The sequence below is a fragment of the Centroberyx gerrardi genome, chromosome 4 (assembly GCF_048128805.1).
Source record: "Centroberyx gerrardi isolate f3 chromosome 4, fCenGer3.hap1.cur.20231027, whole genome shotgun sequence".
NCBI classification, from domain to species: domain Eukaryota; kingdom Metazoa; phylum Chordata; class Actinopteri; order Beryciformes; family Berycidae; genus Centroberyx; species Centroberyx gerrardi.
In genome coordinates this window covers 32,991,657-33,006,642 of record NC_136000.1, presented here as the reverse complement: position 1 = coordinate 33,006,642, position 14,986 = coordinate 32,991,657, and the positions used below count along the sequence as shown (strand labels likewise).

Below are 14,986 nucleotides of genomic sequence, written 5' to 3'. Positions count from 1 at the left end.
CCCTACTAACCAAGGGCATGTCTAGGGAGTGGCAAGGGCCACCCCTGTAATCTGATTGGCCACCCCAGGTGCCACCTCAACAGTTATGATTGGCTAATGACCATGTTAGAGGCAGGACCATCAAGCCAGCATACTTTATACTTCAGAACGTCTGACCCCCCACACCATTGTTAGGCCCCTTAGGTCCACGACAAAGGTCTGTTTGCCATCCCACGGTCTCAGCTAAATCTGGGGATAGGGCCTTTTCCATAGCAGCACCTAAACTGTGGAATAGTCTCTCTGAAAACATTAGATCTCCTGATTCGTTTAAGAATTGTCTTAAAACCCACTTTTACTCGCTAGCTTTTTGATCAGGTGTCAGTGGATGTTGGCCCAGCCTGTTCCGTAAATTTAACGGCACAGGGCTCATGTGTGAATAGGAGCCGGTGTTGAAATGCCGGTAAATCAGTTCCGCCAATTTAACTGCTCAAGACGTAACATTACTGGTAAAGTTCTGTATCGACTGTATGTGTGAACAATGCCGTAACAATAATGGTACATGCACGCACAACGTTTGGACTCTCTGTTGTCGAACTGTAGGAGGGAAATAGAAACCACTATACAACAGGCTGTGGCTTTACTTCTTTGACGAAAATGTTGAATTGGACAGACGTGGAAATAAGAGAGATCTGAGAGTCTGGGCGGATGGACAGATTAGTCTGGCTTTTCAAACGGCACTGACTCCGGCGCTTAAATGAAATTTCCGGGAAATGACAACAGAGGAATTTAACGGTATTGCCAGTGTTGTGTCAGTGGTAGCATTGCATTAAGAAAGTGGAAAGGCATGTCTTGTGTGAACAACAGAAACTGCTACGTTTACTGGAAAAATAAAAACAGAAATTTTACGGGTTTCATGTTTGAAAGTGTCTTATGCGTATTCATGACTGTGTGCGTATGTGTTTATGTGGATGTGCCTGTGTGTATGTCTATGTGATGGACCGAGCAAGCAAGCATGAGGACACAAAATAGAGTGCAAAAGATTAAGGGTTTTATTTACCCAAAAAAAGGCAAAAGGGTAACAAAACCAGTTGTGAATTACAAAAAAAATATTAAAACATAATTGTTGTGGGCCCAACATACAATGCAGACAACTAAACAGAAAAATGTAACTGAACAGAAACAAAAAGCCTCCTCACAAATGGCAAACTGAGGGTATACTGCAGGGCTATTCAACTATATTGTTCAGGGGGCCACATTGTCAGAAAGCTAAGGGCCTGGGGGCCGGACATTTCCCTGAGCTATTATTCTCATTATGTATGTACACTTGACACAACGCACCACCACATTTTCAAAACTTTTATTTCGCTACATTGCGTGGTGGATATGGTGGAAAAGCTTGATGCCTTTGGGAACAAACTTGATCTATTCCACGCAGATTTGTTATCAGGGAGGCTGCTGCACTTCAACACACTGAAGACAGTGGGTGTGAGCAACGTCACAGAGAATATGAAGAAATTCATCACACAGCTGAGGGAGAATGTCTCTGCCAGATTTGATGACTTTGCCATTTCCAGGGATGTCATTGAATTTGTGCGTGACCCATTCATGATCAGCCCAGGCGGAGAATTCTCCGCTAATGTGAAGAAGGTGATGCTGCTGGACGAAGCGGCGATTCAAAGTGAACTAGATGACATCCAGGCCTCCAGCTAAATGAAAGCTGCTGTCCGTGGTGCTGAAAGCTTGAGCACTTTTTGGGTGGCTTGTCCCCAAGACTATGGCACACTGAAGACGTTGGCTATGTATGTGCTCACCGTGTTTGGGTCAACCTATACATGCGAATCTGCATTCTCAAAGATGAACACTATTCAATTCAATTCAAAAATAAGCTATACCCATTATGATACTAATAGTACAGTGCAATATACACAATATGATGGGTAATTCTATAATATATAAGTGCATATATGTAACATAGTTGAGGCACGGTGGCAGTCCGCTACAAAGCGGATGGATAAGGTAGCAGTCCTTGGGGACAAAGGTTGCCCTTCTCTGTGTCCTGCAGCCTGGGCAGCGAAGCCAGCGTCCTGAGGGGAGCCACTCAAACGCAGGGAACAGGACGTGTGAGGGATCCTTCAGGATCCTGCCAGCTGACCTTAGCATCTACTGCTCGCATAGGGTGGAGAGGGCTCTGACAGGGAGTCCAATAATTTTGGAGCAGACTTTGACTGTGCTCTGCAAGCGGTTTCTGCTTTATGGAGTAGTAGAACATTGTGAGGATGTCCTTGCTGACCCCAAAGGAGTTGCGTTTCCTCAGGAGATACTGCCGCTGCTGGCATTTCCTGAGGATCTCCTCTGTGTTGGAGGCAAATTTCAACAGGTTATCGAAGATTTTGCCCAGGTACTTGTATTCCTCAACAATCTCTACGGGCTTCCCGTGGATAGTGGTGATGACTGCCGCAGCCAGTTCCCTCTGCTTGTTGGAGAAGGTCACTACCATCTCCTTGGTCTTGTTCACATTGAGTTCCAGGCAGGAGTTGTCACACCACTCCACAAACTCATGAAGGGCTGAGCTGTGGTGCTGTGAGGGGCTTTAAAGCAGAGATAGGAGGACTGTGTCGTCAGCAAACTTGACCAGGTGACAGTTTATCTGGGTGGACGTGCAGTCATCAGTGTAAAGGATGAAGAGCAGGGGTGAGAGGACACAGCGGGAGAAAGGAGAAAGTGTTGTTGACCAAAACTCTCTGTGACCTGTTGGAGAGAAAGTCCATTATCCACAGGATTAGTCGGTCATCTAGGTGGAAGCGAGTGGTGAGTTTCTCAGCAAGAATGTGTGGCTGCAGGGTGTTGAATGCCGAGGAGAAGTCTGCAAACAGGAGTCTGGCTGTAGTGTCGGGGGATTCCAGATGCTTATGGATGGTGTCTATAATGAATGCCTTTGAGTCGTCAACCCCTCAGCCTGCGTGGTATGCAAACTGGAGTGGGTCCATCTGTGAATCTGTTGCCTTGATGATGTGGTTTCTGATGACCCTCTCCATAGCCTTCATCACAAGAGAGGTGAGAGCCATAGGCCTGAGGTCATTCAGGACCTTGATAGTACCCTTCTTCGGTATGGGAATAACTGTGGAATGTTTCCACAGCTGGGGGACTATGCCGCTGGTCATGGAGCTCTGGAACAGGAGCTGGAACACGCCCCCTAGCTGCTCAGCACAGTGCCTCAGGGTACGGCCACTGATGTTGTCTGGCCCAGGTGCTGTGTTCGCTTTAGTCTTCTTGAGGGCTGTCACCACATCCTCCGTGTTTATGGTGAGGGCAGAGTCACCAGGTTTGAGTGTGGAGATGGTTGCATCTAGCTGGGTGCTATTGTCTGTCTCAAATCTGGTGTAGAAGGAATTGAGGTGATTAGAGAGTGATGCTGGCCTGCTGCCTGCGACCTGGATGAGCTTGCGGGTGGTGGAAGCAGTATTCACAGCTGCCATGTTCTTGAGACCCTGCCAAGCTGAGCGGAGGTTCCCTCGCGTAAATGTTTGCTCCACTTTGTCTTTATATTTCATTTTGGCAGTTTTGATGGCATGCTTGACCTCTCTGTTGACCTCCTTTTTTTCAGTCTCGGAGCCAGTGAAGAAGACTCTCTTTTTCTTGTTGAGGATTTCCTTGAGTACTTTAGTCACCCAAGGTTTATTGTTGGGGAAGATTGTAACCTTTTTGGTGGGAATGATATTGTCCACACAGAAGGAGATGTATGATGAGACCGTGTCCACTTGCTCATTGATGTTGCTGGACGGGGCTAAGAAGTTATTCCAGTCAGTGGCTTCAAAGCATCCTTGTAGCCTGTCAATGCTCTCATTGGTCCACTGTTTAATGGTTTTAATTACCTTCTCTGTCCTCCTTACGACCGGTGAGTAGGCTGGTGCAAGCAGTATGGTGTGGTGGTCGGCAGAACCAAGGGGGGGAGGGCGACGGATCTGTATGCATCTGGGACTGAACCATAGCATTTATCCAGTGTCTTCCCCAGGCGGGTGGTGCAAGTGACATATTGGTAAAAACCTTTTAAGGATTTGTTGGCTGAGCAGTGATTAAAATCACCCAGGATGAATTTGGGGGAGTCTGGGGATATGAGTTCAAGTCTGTCTAATGTTCTCTTGATGTGTTCTGTGGCTGTGGTTGCATTTGCTCTGGGGTGGATGTAAACCAGGATGAAAAAGAGCTGTGGGAATTCCCTGGGGAGACAGAAAGGGTGTAGGGAAACGGCCAGGAGTTCGATGTCGGTGGTGCACAGCTTCTCCCTGACGATGACCGTTGAGCACCAGCGTGTGTTTACATAAAGGCAAACACCGCCGCCATGTTGTTTGCCTGTGAGCTCATTATTTCGGTCAAGTCTTAGGGGGGTCCCGAAGCCATCTATGTCCAGAATGTCATCGTCGTGATTCCTATTCAACCACGTTTCAGTGAATGCAAGAATGGAGGCAGTCCTGTATTCATACATGTGATTTACATTGGCTTGTAGTTCGTCCGTTTTATTGCGGAGAGAGCGCATATTAGCTAGGATGACTGAGGAGAGCGGTCGGTGTTTACATTTCTCCCATTTGAGTCTGGCTCTAATTCCGCCCTTTTTCTTTCCCCTTCTAGTTACCTTGTTTTTGTTGTGAGAAGAATCCCCTTGGTGGGAAGAGTACTTGCATAGTATTTCCTCCGGGAACTTCTCTGTAGCAATGGCTTGGTGGGAGTAGCTGCAGCAGAAAATCTCTGGAGTATGTGACTCGCAGACTGTCGGGAAGGTTGTGTCCAGTTGTTAAGCAAGATATATATTCCAAAAAGTGTAAAAAGTGCAGAAATACCAGTGACCAAAGGATTTTTCGGCTGTCCATATTCTGATCAGTGTTCTTAAAAAAAAAATCTGGTATATGTAATCCAACTGGTGAGCGATTGTGGCAAGTGAACAAAGAAGGCAGGGACGAAAAATAGACGAGAGGAAGCACGAAAATAACCTTACCAAAAAAAAAATCCGTTAAGACTATAACATAAGCAACCAAACGTCAAACACAATATCCAGGTGGATATAAACGTAACATGAGCGACATACACAAAAAAATCACACTAATAGATACAAATAAACTACTCTACGAGCTGGCCGGTCACGAGAAGTGACCCGGAAGAAAGCGAGACGTATGAGAGGACAAACCAATCTTTGGAGGACTGCTTGCGAATAAGCCTGACAGCTGTCAAGCCTGATGTTAAGAATTTGGTGTCAGAGGGGAAATGTAATTTCTCCCATTAACCAAATGTGAGTATTTCAGCCTTAGTATTTTATTCATGGGATTCATTGTTAAATAACATGGTCTACTTAACGTTTTATTTGATGTACAGATGCCTTGCAGGAACCGTTCGAACCGTTCCGTTCGACTGACTCTTGAAAGCAACATTTCTGGCAACTAAGGCCTGTCCGTTTTATTTATTTATATCCATTTTCTGTTGTCACACAAGGCTGGCATTTGCCATGCTCTTTTGTTTTTTAAGCGATGTTAATTAAACCAATTTTCTTCTTTTTCTTTTTTTGACTGAGAAGTTTTGGTTGTTATTATGAGTCACCGTTATTGTGCATGTGAAAAAAATAAATAAAACGAAATGTTAAATAAGAGCATGTGAAAATAAATAAAAACAAAATGTTAAATGAGAGCTATGAGTTTGTCCCCATTCTTGCATGAAGATACGGCACAAGCCGCATTCCATTCATAAAAGATTCACCTATCCTAGGCTACTGCTATTCAGTGCACAACCAGCGAAGCAAGCACAGCTTTGTGAGTGAGGTAGGCCTGACTCCTGCATCGGGTTGTGTAGGCTACTCACTAATAATAAGCTGACAGATGGTTCTATTTCGCATAGGCTTCGCCTTCTAACAGCTTCGCTATTGGTTTACCCATGGCGCGCTAGCGCGCCTGCTGAACTTTTTCATCTACGCTCTCATCCAATCAGGATGAGGGCCGGTGGGCGCTCCCTCCTATATAAGGCCTACACGCCCACTGCTCTGCTCCCATTTTTTATTCAGCTCGACTGAACAAACATCTTCTACTACTACTACTACGACATGAACAATACTTCAGCTCCAGCTCGTCGCTGCCCTTCCTGTCCTGGCTACCTCGCCGGGCACGACACTCACACTCGGTGCTTCGAGTGTCTGGGCGAGCAGCACGCACGCCGGGGGCTTGAAGCCTCAACACCCTGCCAAAGCTGCGCCGGCCTACCCCAACAGGAGAAGCAGGACCGTCTGGCCCATTTCCTGGAGGAGGACGGTGAGCCGGGAGAGGAGATTCCTCTCCAGCAGGCCATCATAGAACTAGGTGCGGCGGACTCTGAGGAGGACTCGGATGAGTCCTCTCGATCCCCCACCACTTCACGGCCGCCGTCTCCCCGCATCTCCGACCCCCGGATGGGGGAAGAAGATGGTGGAGACGCGGCATTGGAGATGGAATCCGTCTCCATGGCGGCGGTTTTCACCGCCGCCGTCGACACCAAACCGCCGGCTCGCCTAATCAGGGAAGATTTCCCCGGTGTTGTCAAGGCAGCAGCCTGGCGTAAGGGCATCCCCCTCCCTGCGGCGCTGCCACAGGTGGAACCGGACGAGATGCTGGGGGACCTTTACCGGCCATCACCGTCAGCGAAGGGGGACATTATTTGTCCCCAGTTTCCCGCGATCAATAAATACATCGACGGTGCGGTGAATGAGCCAACTTCTGTCAAAGCTCCTGTCACCACCTATCTGCCATTCACCATGGTGGATGGGAGGACCGAGGCACAGAACGGTGGCGTCCCTCGACTCGAGCCCAGCCTGGCCGCTCTCCTCCTCCCGCATGGGAGTTGGATGTCCGATAGAAAGCCAACGCTTCCCGCCAAAAAGGACCAGTATTCTGCCTTGCTGGCGGACCGAAGCTATGCCTGCGCTGCCCAATCAGCGGCAGCAGCAAATAACATTGCTCTACTGAGCAGCTCCCTCTCAGCCATGGCGGCTGGAAAAGCTGCCCTCTCCCCTGCCGAAGTGGAGGAGGTGGCAACAGCTTCGGGAGCCATTCTCCACCTCACCCAGGCGCTGGCCGTGGCCGCCGGGAGAACGATGACCTGGGCCACACTGCAGCATCGCCATCTGTGGCTGAGCCTCACGGCTCTGAAGGAGACCGAGAAGAAGTGTCTTCTCGACGGCAAGATCAGCCGTGAGAGTCTTTTTGGTCCGCACCTGCAGGAGGCGACTGAGCTGTTCCGGCAGGTGAACGATGACAGCGCCCACCTCCGCCGTCACGTCCCCCTGGTCCGAGCCCACCAGTTGCAGCGACCCTCGCACGGCTCGACGGCATTCGGGCGAAACCAGCAGGTGCCACGCTCGGCCGGCGGGAAGAGAGGAGCACGCCGCGTGCGAAACGCTTCTGCCGCTCCTCGCACCGTACCACCGGTCCCGGCGCCGACACGGCCTCAACCCCCTCCTTCTGAGCCCCGTGCGGAACCCACCGCACCGCGCCAGAGAGTGCCGCCTTGCTCTTGGAGCAACGTGCAGGCAGGCAAGTCAAAGAAGAGGAGATTCTGACTGTCGGGGGGAGCGACGGAGAGCCATGTTCCCGAGCCTCTCCTGCCAGCGCTCCCAAGTTCTGGTTGTTGTGATTGTGTTGACATGTTGATTGCCACTGTTTGTAATAAACAGACTCACATGGTCCTGAAAAGAGCTTTTCCCAATAACAACACAAACAATGACTTGCCCACTGCTGTGGCCAAAAAGGAGAAGAGAGGTGTTTCTCCTCCCTCTCCCGACTCTCATGGTAGAGCGGAGATGGGTCTGCGTGCCCCGTTCACACAGACGGTATGCACGGTCTCCCCCGAACTGAGTCCACACGGTTCTCATACACATCGACCACTCGCCAAGAGCGCAGTGGTTAAACAAGATAGGCAGACACATTCTGCTGGTCTCAGTCGGTTAGACTGGGGTCAGGGGGTAGCGGACGGATCACGCAGGGCTCCACGCCCTTCGCGTAGCTCCCACACACTGACTACAACAGTGAATGTGCCCCCACCAGCACACACTATGTCTCGCACAGTGGAGACCATGTTGCCTGTATCTGAGGGTGCTAGTATGAACCGAGATACAAGCTCTGCTTTATCTCGAAAGAGATCAGCCTCTTCCACATACGCTATGTCAGCAGAAGAGGCACAGTCTCATTCACATTATTACGCCAAGCGCAGCCGCGCTGGTAATGAGACCGCCTCCTGCGCTCAGCCGCTCTCCACAGAGCCAGATATGTCTGACCACGAGGAGGCGACACCCCCGCCCTTTCGATGCGGGCCCCCCATGGGCTGTGCCGGCACATATGACAGACCGGCCAGCGGCGGCGAGGGCTCTCTCAGATTACGGCACATTCCTCCAAAATGCTCCACAACTGAATGCACGCCCGCTCTCAGAGCGTTATTCAGAGTGGCGTCAGAACTGCAGTCTGTCAGAATGGATGGACAAGACACTGAAACGAGGCTACGCGCTCCAATTCTCGAGCGCCCCGCCCGCCTTCAACGGCGTTATGGAGTCAGCCATGAGAAACCCACAAGACGCAGCAGCCTTATCAGCAGAGATAAAGGAGCTGCTGGGGAAGGGGGCCATAACCACAGTGCCTCCGGAGGAAGTGGAGAAGGGATTCTACTCCCGCTACTTTCTTGTGCCAAAGAAAACAGGAGGAGTGAGACCTATTCTGGATCTGCGCTCTCTCAACAATTGTATTGTGGAGAGACCTTTCCATATGCTTACTACCAAACACTTACTGGAATGTGTGCAGCCAGGAGATTGGCTCACAACGATAGATCTGAAAGACGCCTATTTCCATGTGCCCATTCTACCAAAACACAGGAAATTCCTGCGTTTTGCCTTCCAGGGGACAGCGTACGAGTACCAGAGAATCGCTTTCGGTTACTCTCTCGCCCCCCGCACGTTTTCCAAATGCGTCGAGACGGCTTTGGAGCCGCTCCGCCGGCGAGGTCTGAGAATACTTTTCTATCTGGACGACCTGATCTTAATGGCCCCCACAGAGGAGTTGGCCATGTCCCACACAGCCCAGTTAGTGAGACATATCAGCCTCCTAGGTTTTGCAATAAACTGGAAAAAGAGCTCCCCGACTCCCAGCCAACAGGCTGTCTATCTGGGCAGAGTGACGTCACACATCTCGGTGTTCACAGACGCCTCCCTCTCCGGTTGGGGGGGGACTTGCCTCTCACACGCCGTGGGCGGAACATGGCCAGAGTCAACAAACAGTCACATCAATGTGCTGGAGCTGTCCACAGTTCTGCTGGTACTGAACCACTTCGCTCCCCTGATAAGGGGCCGCGATGTGTTGATCAGAACAGACAACCAGACCACGGCAGCTTACATAAACCGCCAGGGCGGAGTGAGATCTGCTCATCTCCTCCGCGAGGCAACAGAGCTGTGGCTCTGGGCTCATACCAATCTGCGCTCAATGAGAGCGCTTCACATTCCCGGGATATTAAACAAAGGGGCGGATCTCATGTCCCGAGGCGGACCTCGGAACGGAGAGTGGCGCCTCCATCCCGACATTGTCCAGCAGATCTGGAGCATGTTCGGGAGAGCGGAGGTGGACCTGTTCGCTTCTCGGGAAAACACACATTGTCCCCTGTGGTTCTCCCTCAGGACACAGGACGAATCGCCATTGGGTATCGATGCATTCGCTCACCGGCCCTGGCCTCAAACACTGCTATACGCTTTTCCCCCGGTCCCTTTAATCCCCCGTGTATTATCTCGGGTGAGAGCGGAGAAGCTATCGGTAATTCTGATAGCTCCAGAGCGCATCAGCGCGTCATGGTTCCCGGAGATGTCACAGCTTCTCAGTGCGCCACCGTGGCTAATTCCGTGGCGCATGGGAGCTCTGTCTCAAGCAGACGGAGCCATCGGCCAGCTGCCGATCATCGGTCAGCGCCTGTCGGCTTGGCTCCTGAGAGGGACAGGTTAGAGCGGCAAGGACTGCCGCCTGCAGTGATTAACACTATTCAGAGCGCCCGAGCGGCTTCAACTACAGCCCTTTACACAGGAAAGTGGCTTTCTTTCCAACGCTGGTGTGAGGATAAAGGGATCGACCCTGTTATATGTCCTGTTAATGGCATCCTCATGTTTCTCCAAATGCTGTTTGACAGAAACCTCGCACCTTCTACATTGAAGGTTTATGCCTCAGCCATCTCCTCCTGCCACGAAGGCTTCGGAGACAAGTCGGTGTTCAGTCACCCTCTCGTGCGCCGCTTTTTACAGGGCGCGAGGAGGAAGCGTCCTGTGTCGCGCGTCCTTGCGCCACAGTGGGATCTTCCTCTGGTGTTGCAAGCTCTGAGCAATCAGCCGTTTGAGCCTATTGCTCAAATATCTCTGAAATGGCTGTCAATCAAGACAGCCTTGTTGCTGGCATTGACGTCAACAAAACGGGTGAGTGATTTATGCGCGCTCTCCATACATCCAAGCTGTTTGGCTATTAATGGAGATGGGAGCGTTGAGACCTAACCCTACATTCATTCCTAAAAATATTAGGAGTTCTTTCAGGTCTCGCACTATTACTCTGAGTGCCTTTTTCCCTGCCCCTCACAGGGAGGAGAGAGAGGAGAGTCTCCATAAACTCTGCCCAGTGCGCGCACTGGCGTGCTACGTGGAGCGCACAGCCGCTGTCAGATCAACACAACAGCTGTTTGTGCATTACAGTGAGGCATCGGTGGGGAAACCCCTCTCCAAACAGCGGCTGTCACACTGGCTGTGTGACGGCATCGCGCATGCCTACGTGAATGCAGGACGCACGCCGCCCCCGTCAATCAGAGCTCATTCTACACGGAGTGTAGCCGCTTCCACAGCTCTTTTTGGGGGAGTTTCAGTGGAGGACATCTGTACGGCGGCGTCTTGGTCCTCACCCTGTCCTTTCATCCGTTTCTATCTGATGGATGTGTCACAAGGCTCCCTAACCCACTCTGTGCTTAGTGTGGCTGCTGGGGAGTCATAATAGGGTTTTTTATTATGGAGTGATTCTTTCACAATCCATAATCATAAAGGTTGTCACAACACACCTGTAACATGTTACCTTCCCAACACACACCTTCTTATCCATTCACAGCTTGGCTTGTGCCTCGTAGATGAATGTTATTATGACAGAGGTGGGACAATACGTCCCTCTCCAATAATAATTAATATATCTCCATCCTCTTATTCACCTTCGGTGAGTAAGGATCAGTATGTTGAGATGCTTATGTGCTACTGTTGGTATATCAGGGGTTATCTCTGGATCCAGCAGGGAGCAGACTATATCCGGCTTCGCCTCTAAACCAATAGCGAAGCTGTTAGAAGGCGAAGCCTATGCGAAATAGAACGATAGTTAAGTATTGTAACTCAAGTTCTATGAGCATAGGCGGAGCCTTCTAACTTCGGCCCTGCTGTCTCCCTGGGTCTCGCTGAAGACTTACATGGGAGCAGAGCAGTGGGCGTGTAGGCCTTATATAGGAGGGAGCGCCCACCGGCCCTCATCCTGATTGGATGAGAGCGTAGATGAAAAAGTTCAGCAGGCGCGCTAGCGCGCCATGGGTAAACCAATAGCGAAGCTGTTAGAAGGCTCCGCCTATGCTCATAGAACTTGAGTTACAATACTTAACTATCGATTTATAACGTCTTTAGAACCTGCGGGTCGAACGCACATATTTGGGGTCGGTAAATCATTCCTAATAAAATTATTTCCATCTCAATTGTTTTTGGGGTTGCTTCAATATTGGAAGAAAAAAAATGCTAGATATTCTAAATACCGGAACGCATTTTTTTCCTCTTCACATTTTCTGAATTCATTCATATTCTGCGGGCTGGATGGGAAGCTTTGGCGGGCCGGAGTTGGCCCGCGGGCCGCCAGTTGAATAGGACTGGTAAACTGTATATAGACCTGGCCAGCAAGGGCGTAGCGGACACGGGGTACGCGGGGGACACGTCCTACGCAGTTCCCGTATCTGTCCCCTCTGTCCCCCGCACTTTATTCCAAAATGCAGCGCTAATTTTGTGACATCACGGTGGTGGTAGGCACATTCCCACGGCATTGTCCTACTCAGAATTCTCTCTCTCTCTCTCTTTCTTTTCTTAAGGGAAACAATAATAGGCTACTTGTATGATAGCGGTTTGCACTTGTATTTGTCAATTTCATTCCTCCTTTCCCCCTCTGTTTTCTTTACAAATCGCACTCTGCTGCCGTTTCTAATATCATTAAGTAATTTCCAATAATAAGTGCGCTTACAGTATATTTATAATAACTCAGTCCTATAGTCCTATAACTGCTTTAGGCCCGGATCTACTAAAGGTTTGCGCCACCGCAAATCGCATTGCGGGTGCTAAAACCTTGTTTTCTGATCTACTAAGACGGCCGTTTTTTGCGGTGTGGCCTAATTGCATATGCATTTGTGGGTGTACCAAGGCTGAGGCACAAAATAAAGGGAGGGATTTATGGAAATTGGTAGTGGACGTGATTTATCAAGAGGCGGTGGCCGTTAACACCTGCTGATTGCGCACGGCAAAGCATGTCTTATCATTTTGGCATAGGATAGCTCTGCTGGAACTGTCTCTGGAACCGGTCTAAGATCAAAGTGACAGTCATCTACACAGCATAACATGCATTCATTAGATCGCAGGGTTTAAACGACTTAAAAATGTACAATTTAAGCCTCATTGTCACTCAATATTTAGGCTATTACCTAAATATAAAAAAAAGAAAAGTTGCACGCTCTTCTCTGGAGCGTGCAACTTTCTCTTTGCTGACACTAAGGAGAGGCGCAGAAACACGTTTGGGTGCTTCACTTAGGCTAGATCATGGCCATGAATATTATGCTCAACAAATAAGATGGGCTGTAGACTTTAGTTTGTGTGTACTATGTTATGATGAATAGGCCTATAATACTGTGAGTTATTTGAAATCTGTTGATTTATGTTTGTGAAAATCGAATGGGAGAGGATCTTTCAATAAATCATTCAATAAAAATCGTCTTACTCCTGAACAATCTGTCCCCCTCACTTCTGAAATTATGGCTACGCCCCTGCTGGCCAGGTACATTACACAAAAAGGGGGATAGATTAATTAATTTACAAACAAAAGATGGCTATATTCAAATCAATTTAACATAAGTAATTAACTAACTTAATATAAAGACATTTGTATTTAAATTAAGTAACAATCAGTTTTTAACTACTAAATAAATACATGTACACAACTAAAACAAAGGCAACACCCCTGCTGTTCCGGAGCACTTGGTTTAACCAGACACCCCTCTATAATAGTGCATTCCAAATGTTCATTGTGTCTTGACAGTTTGGATGCTAGCGGACATGCAAGTAGGTGGAAGAGAGTTGTAGGTTACATAAATGCAACGCAATTAACAGCAAAATGATAAAAACATGTTTAACTAAAATGCGTGCACTCCATTTAGAAACATGTAATATCAATAATGCTAATAAAGTTTGAGTATGTTGTTGAAACAAAACTTACGTGTTGTGTTATGAGGTTTGTGTATGTGTATTGTGGATGTAAACGTGCCATAAACTAACCAAACATGAACAAAGGAAAAGTGAGGTGAGGTTACCAATATGGCTGCTGCCCTTGCCAGTTTAGACAGTATTTTCAATTCACTTGACCACATCGGTGACCAGAGGCGTAAATTTATCGTTCAAGTTTTGATAAACCGCCAATGACAGTGGCGTCATTCTTTCTTCATACAAACCCAGCAGTACTTTTAAGTGACGTGCTGTCGCATCATTCTACAACGCTCCGACCACAACAGTCTGCCAAAAATACAAAGAATTAAACAAGACAAGAATAAAAATGCAAGAATAAAAACACAAGAGCAGAAAAATAAAATAAGTAGATTGTGACGGCTGCACCCAATCGCCGCACATAGTATCAGTACAATCCCATCTCACTTTTATTCTTGTCTTGTTTAATTCTTTGTATTTTTGGCAGACTGTTGTGGTCGGAGTGTTGTAGAATGATGCGTTACACAGACAGCATGTCACTTAAAAGTACTGCTGGGTTTGTATGAATAAAGAATATGACGCTACTGTCACTGGCGGTTTATCAAAACTTGAACGATAAATTTATGCCTCTGGTCACCGATGTGGTCAAGTGAATTGAAAATACTGTCTAAACTGGCAAGGGCAGCAGCCATATTGGTTTGAAGCATAAACGTTACTATGGTAACAGACATTACTTAGCCTACAGCCATCGTGATGTTGGGGGAATGGACTGAGTCTACTCATATTAACCTTGTTGGTTGGTGAAAAGCAAAACAGACCTATAGAGTCCTATAGAGCACTGAATAGCAAAGATGGATATAAAATGTCAGATGTGAAGTGGTGTCGTATGTATGATTACTTCCCAAGCAATAAGGCACACAGAAATTGCTCCTTGAAGTGGAAAAATTTGCAACATTCTGTAATGGCTGGAGCACTGACTGTCAGTTACAGAATCAGCTACAATCAGAAAATTAGAAAAATCATTATGTGTTGGAGACAATCCTAGGTGTAACACTGCACTTGGCGTTAAGGAATTTACCTTTCAGGGGTAAAACCAAAGACCTAGATAACGCCCACAATGGTAATTTTCTGGGTGCTCTGGAGCTATTATCTCATTATGACCCACTCCTGAATAACATTTACAAGGCAGAGAAAAAAAAGGAAACAGGCTGACACTTTATCTGAGCTCTGAGAATTTAAGGACTTTCACAAAAAAAGGGAAGTGAGATAGCAGCAATGATCGAAAATGTGCTTGAGGAGCAAGGGATAGACTGGAGATTGCAGAGGGCAAGGCTATGATAATGCCGCAAACATGTCTGGGAAAATGAAGGGAGCCCAAGCCCAAACATTAGAGAAAAATTATCTTTTCTACATTCTCAGCCTGTGCCTCCCACACCTTAAATCTAGTAGGTGTGCATGCTGCCGAGTCCAGCCCAGAGATAGCAAAATTTTTTGGCAGTGTCAACC

The 14,986-nt window shown here is 48.3% G+C and overlaps 1 pseudogene; it reads left to right on the top strand.

Moving 5' to 3' along the window:
* The first annotated feature begins 8,149 nt into the window (after positions 1–8,149).
* On the top strand, positions 8,150–10,988 carry LOC139923013 (uncharacterized; annotated as a pseudogene).
* The last annotated feature ends 3,998 nt before the right edge of the window (positions 10,989–14,986 follow it).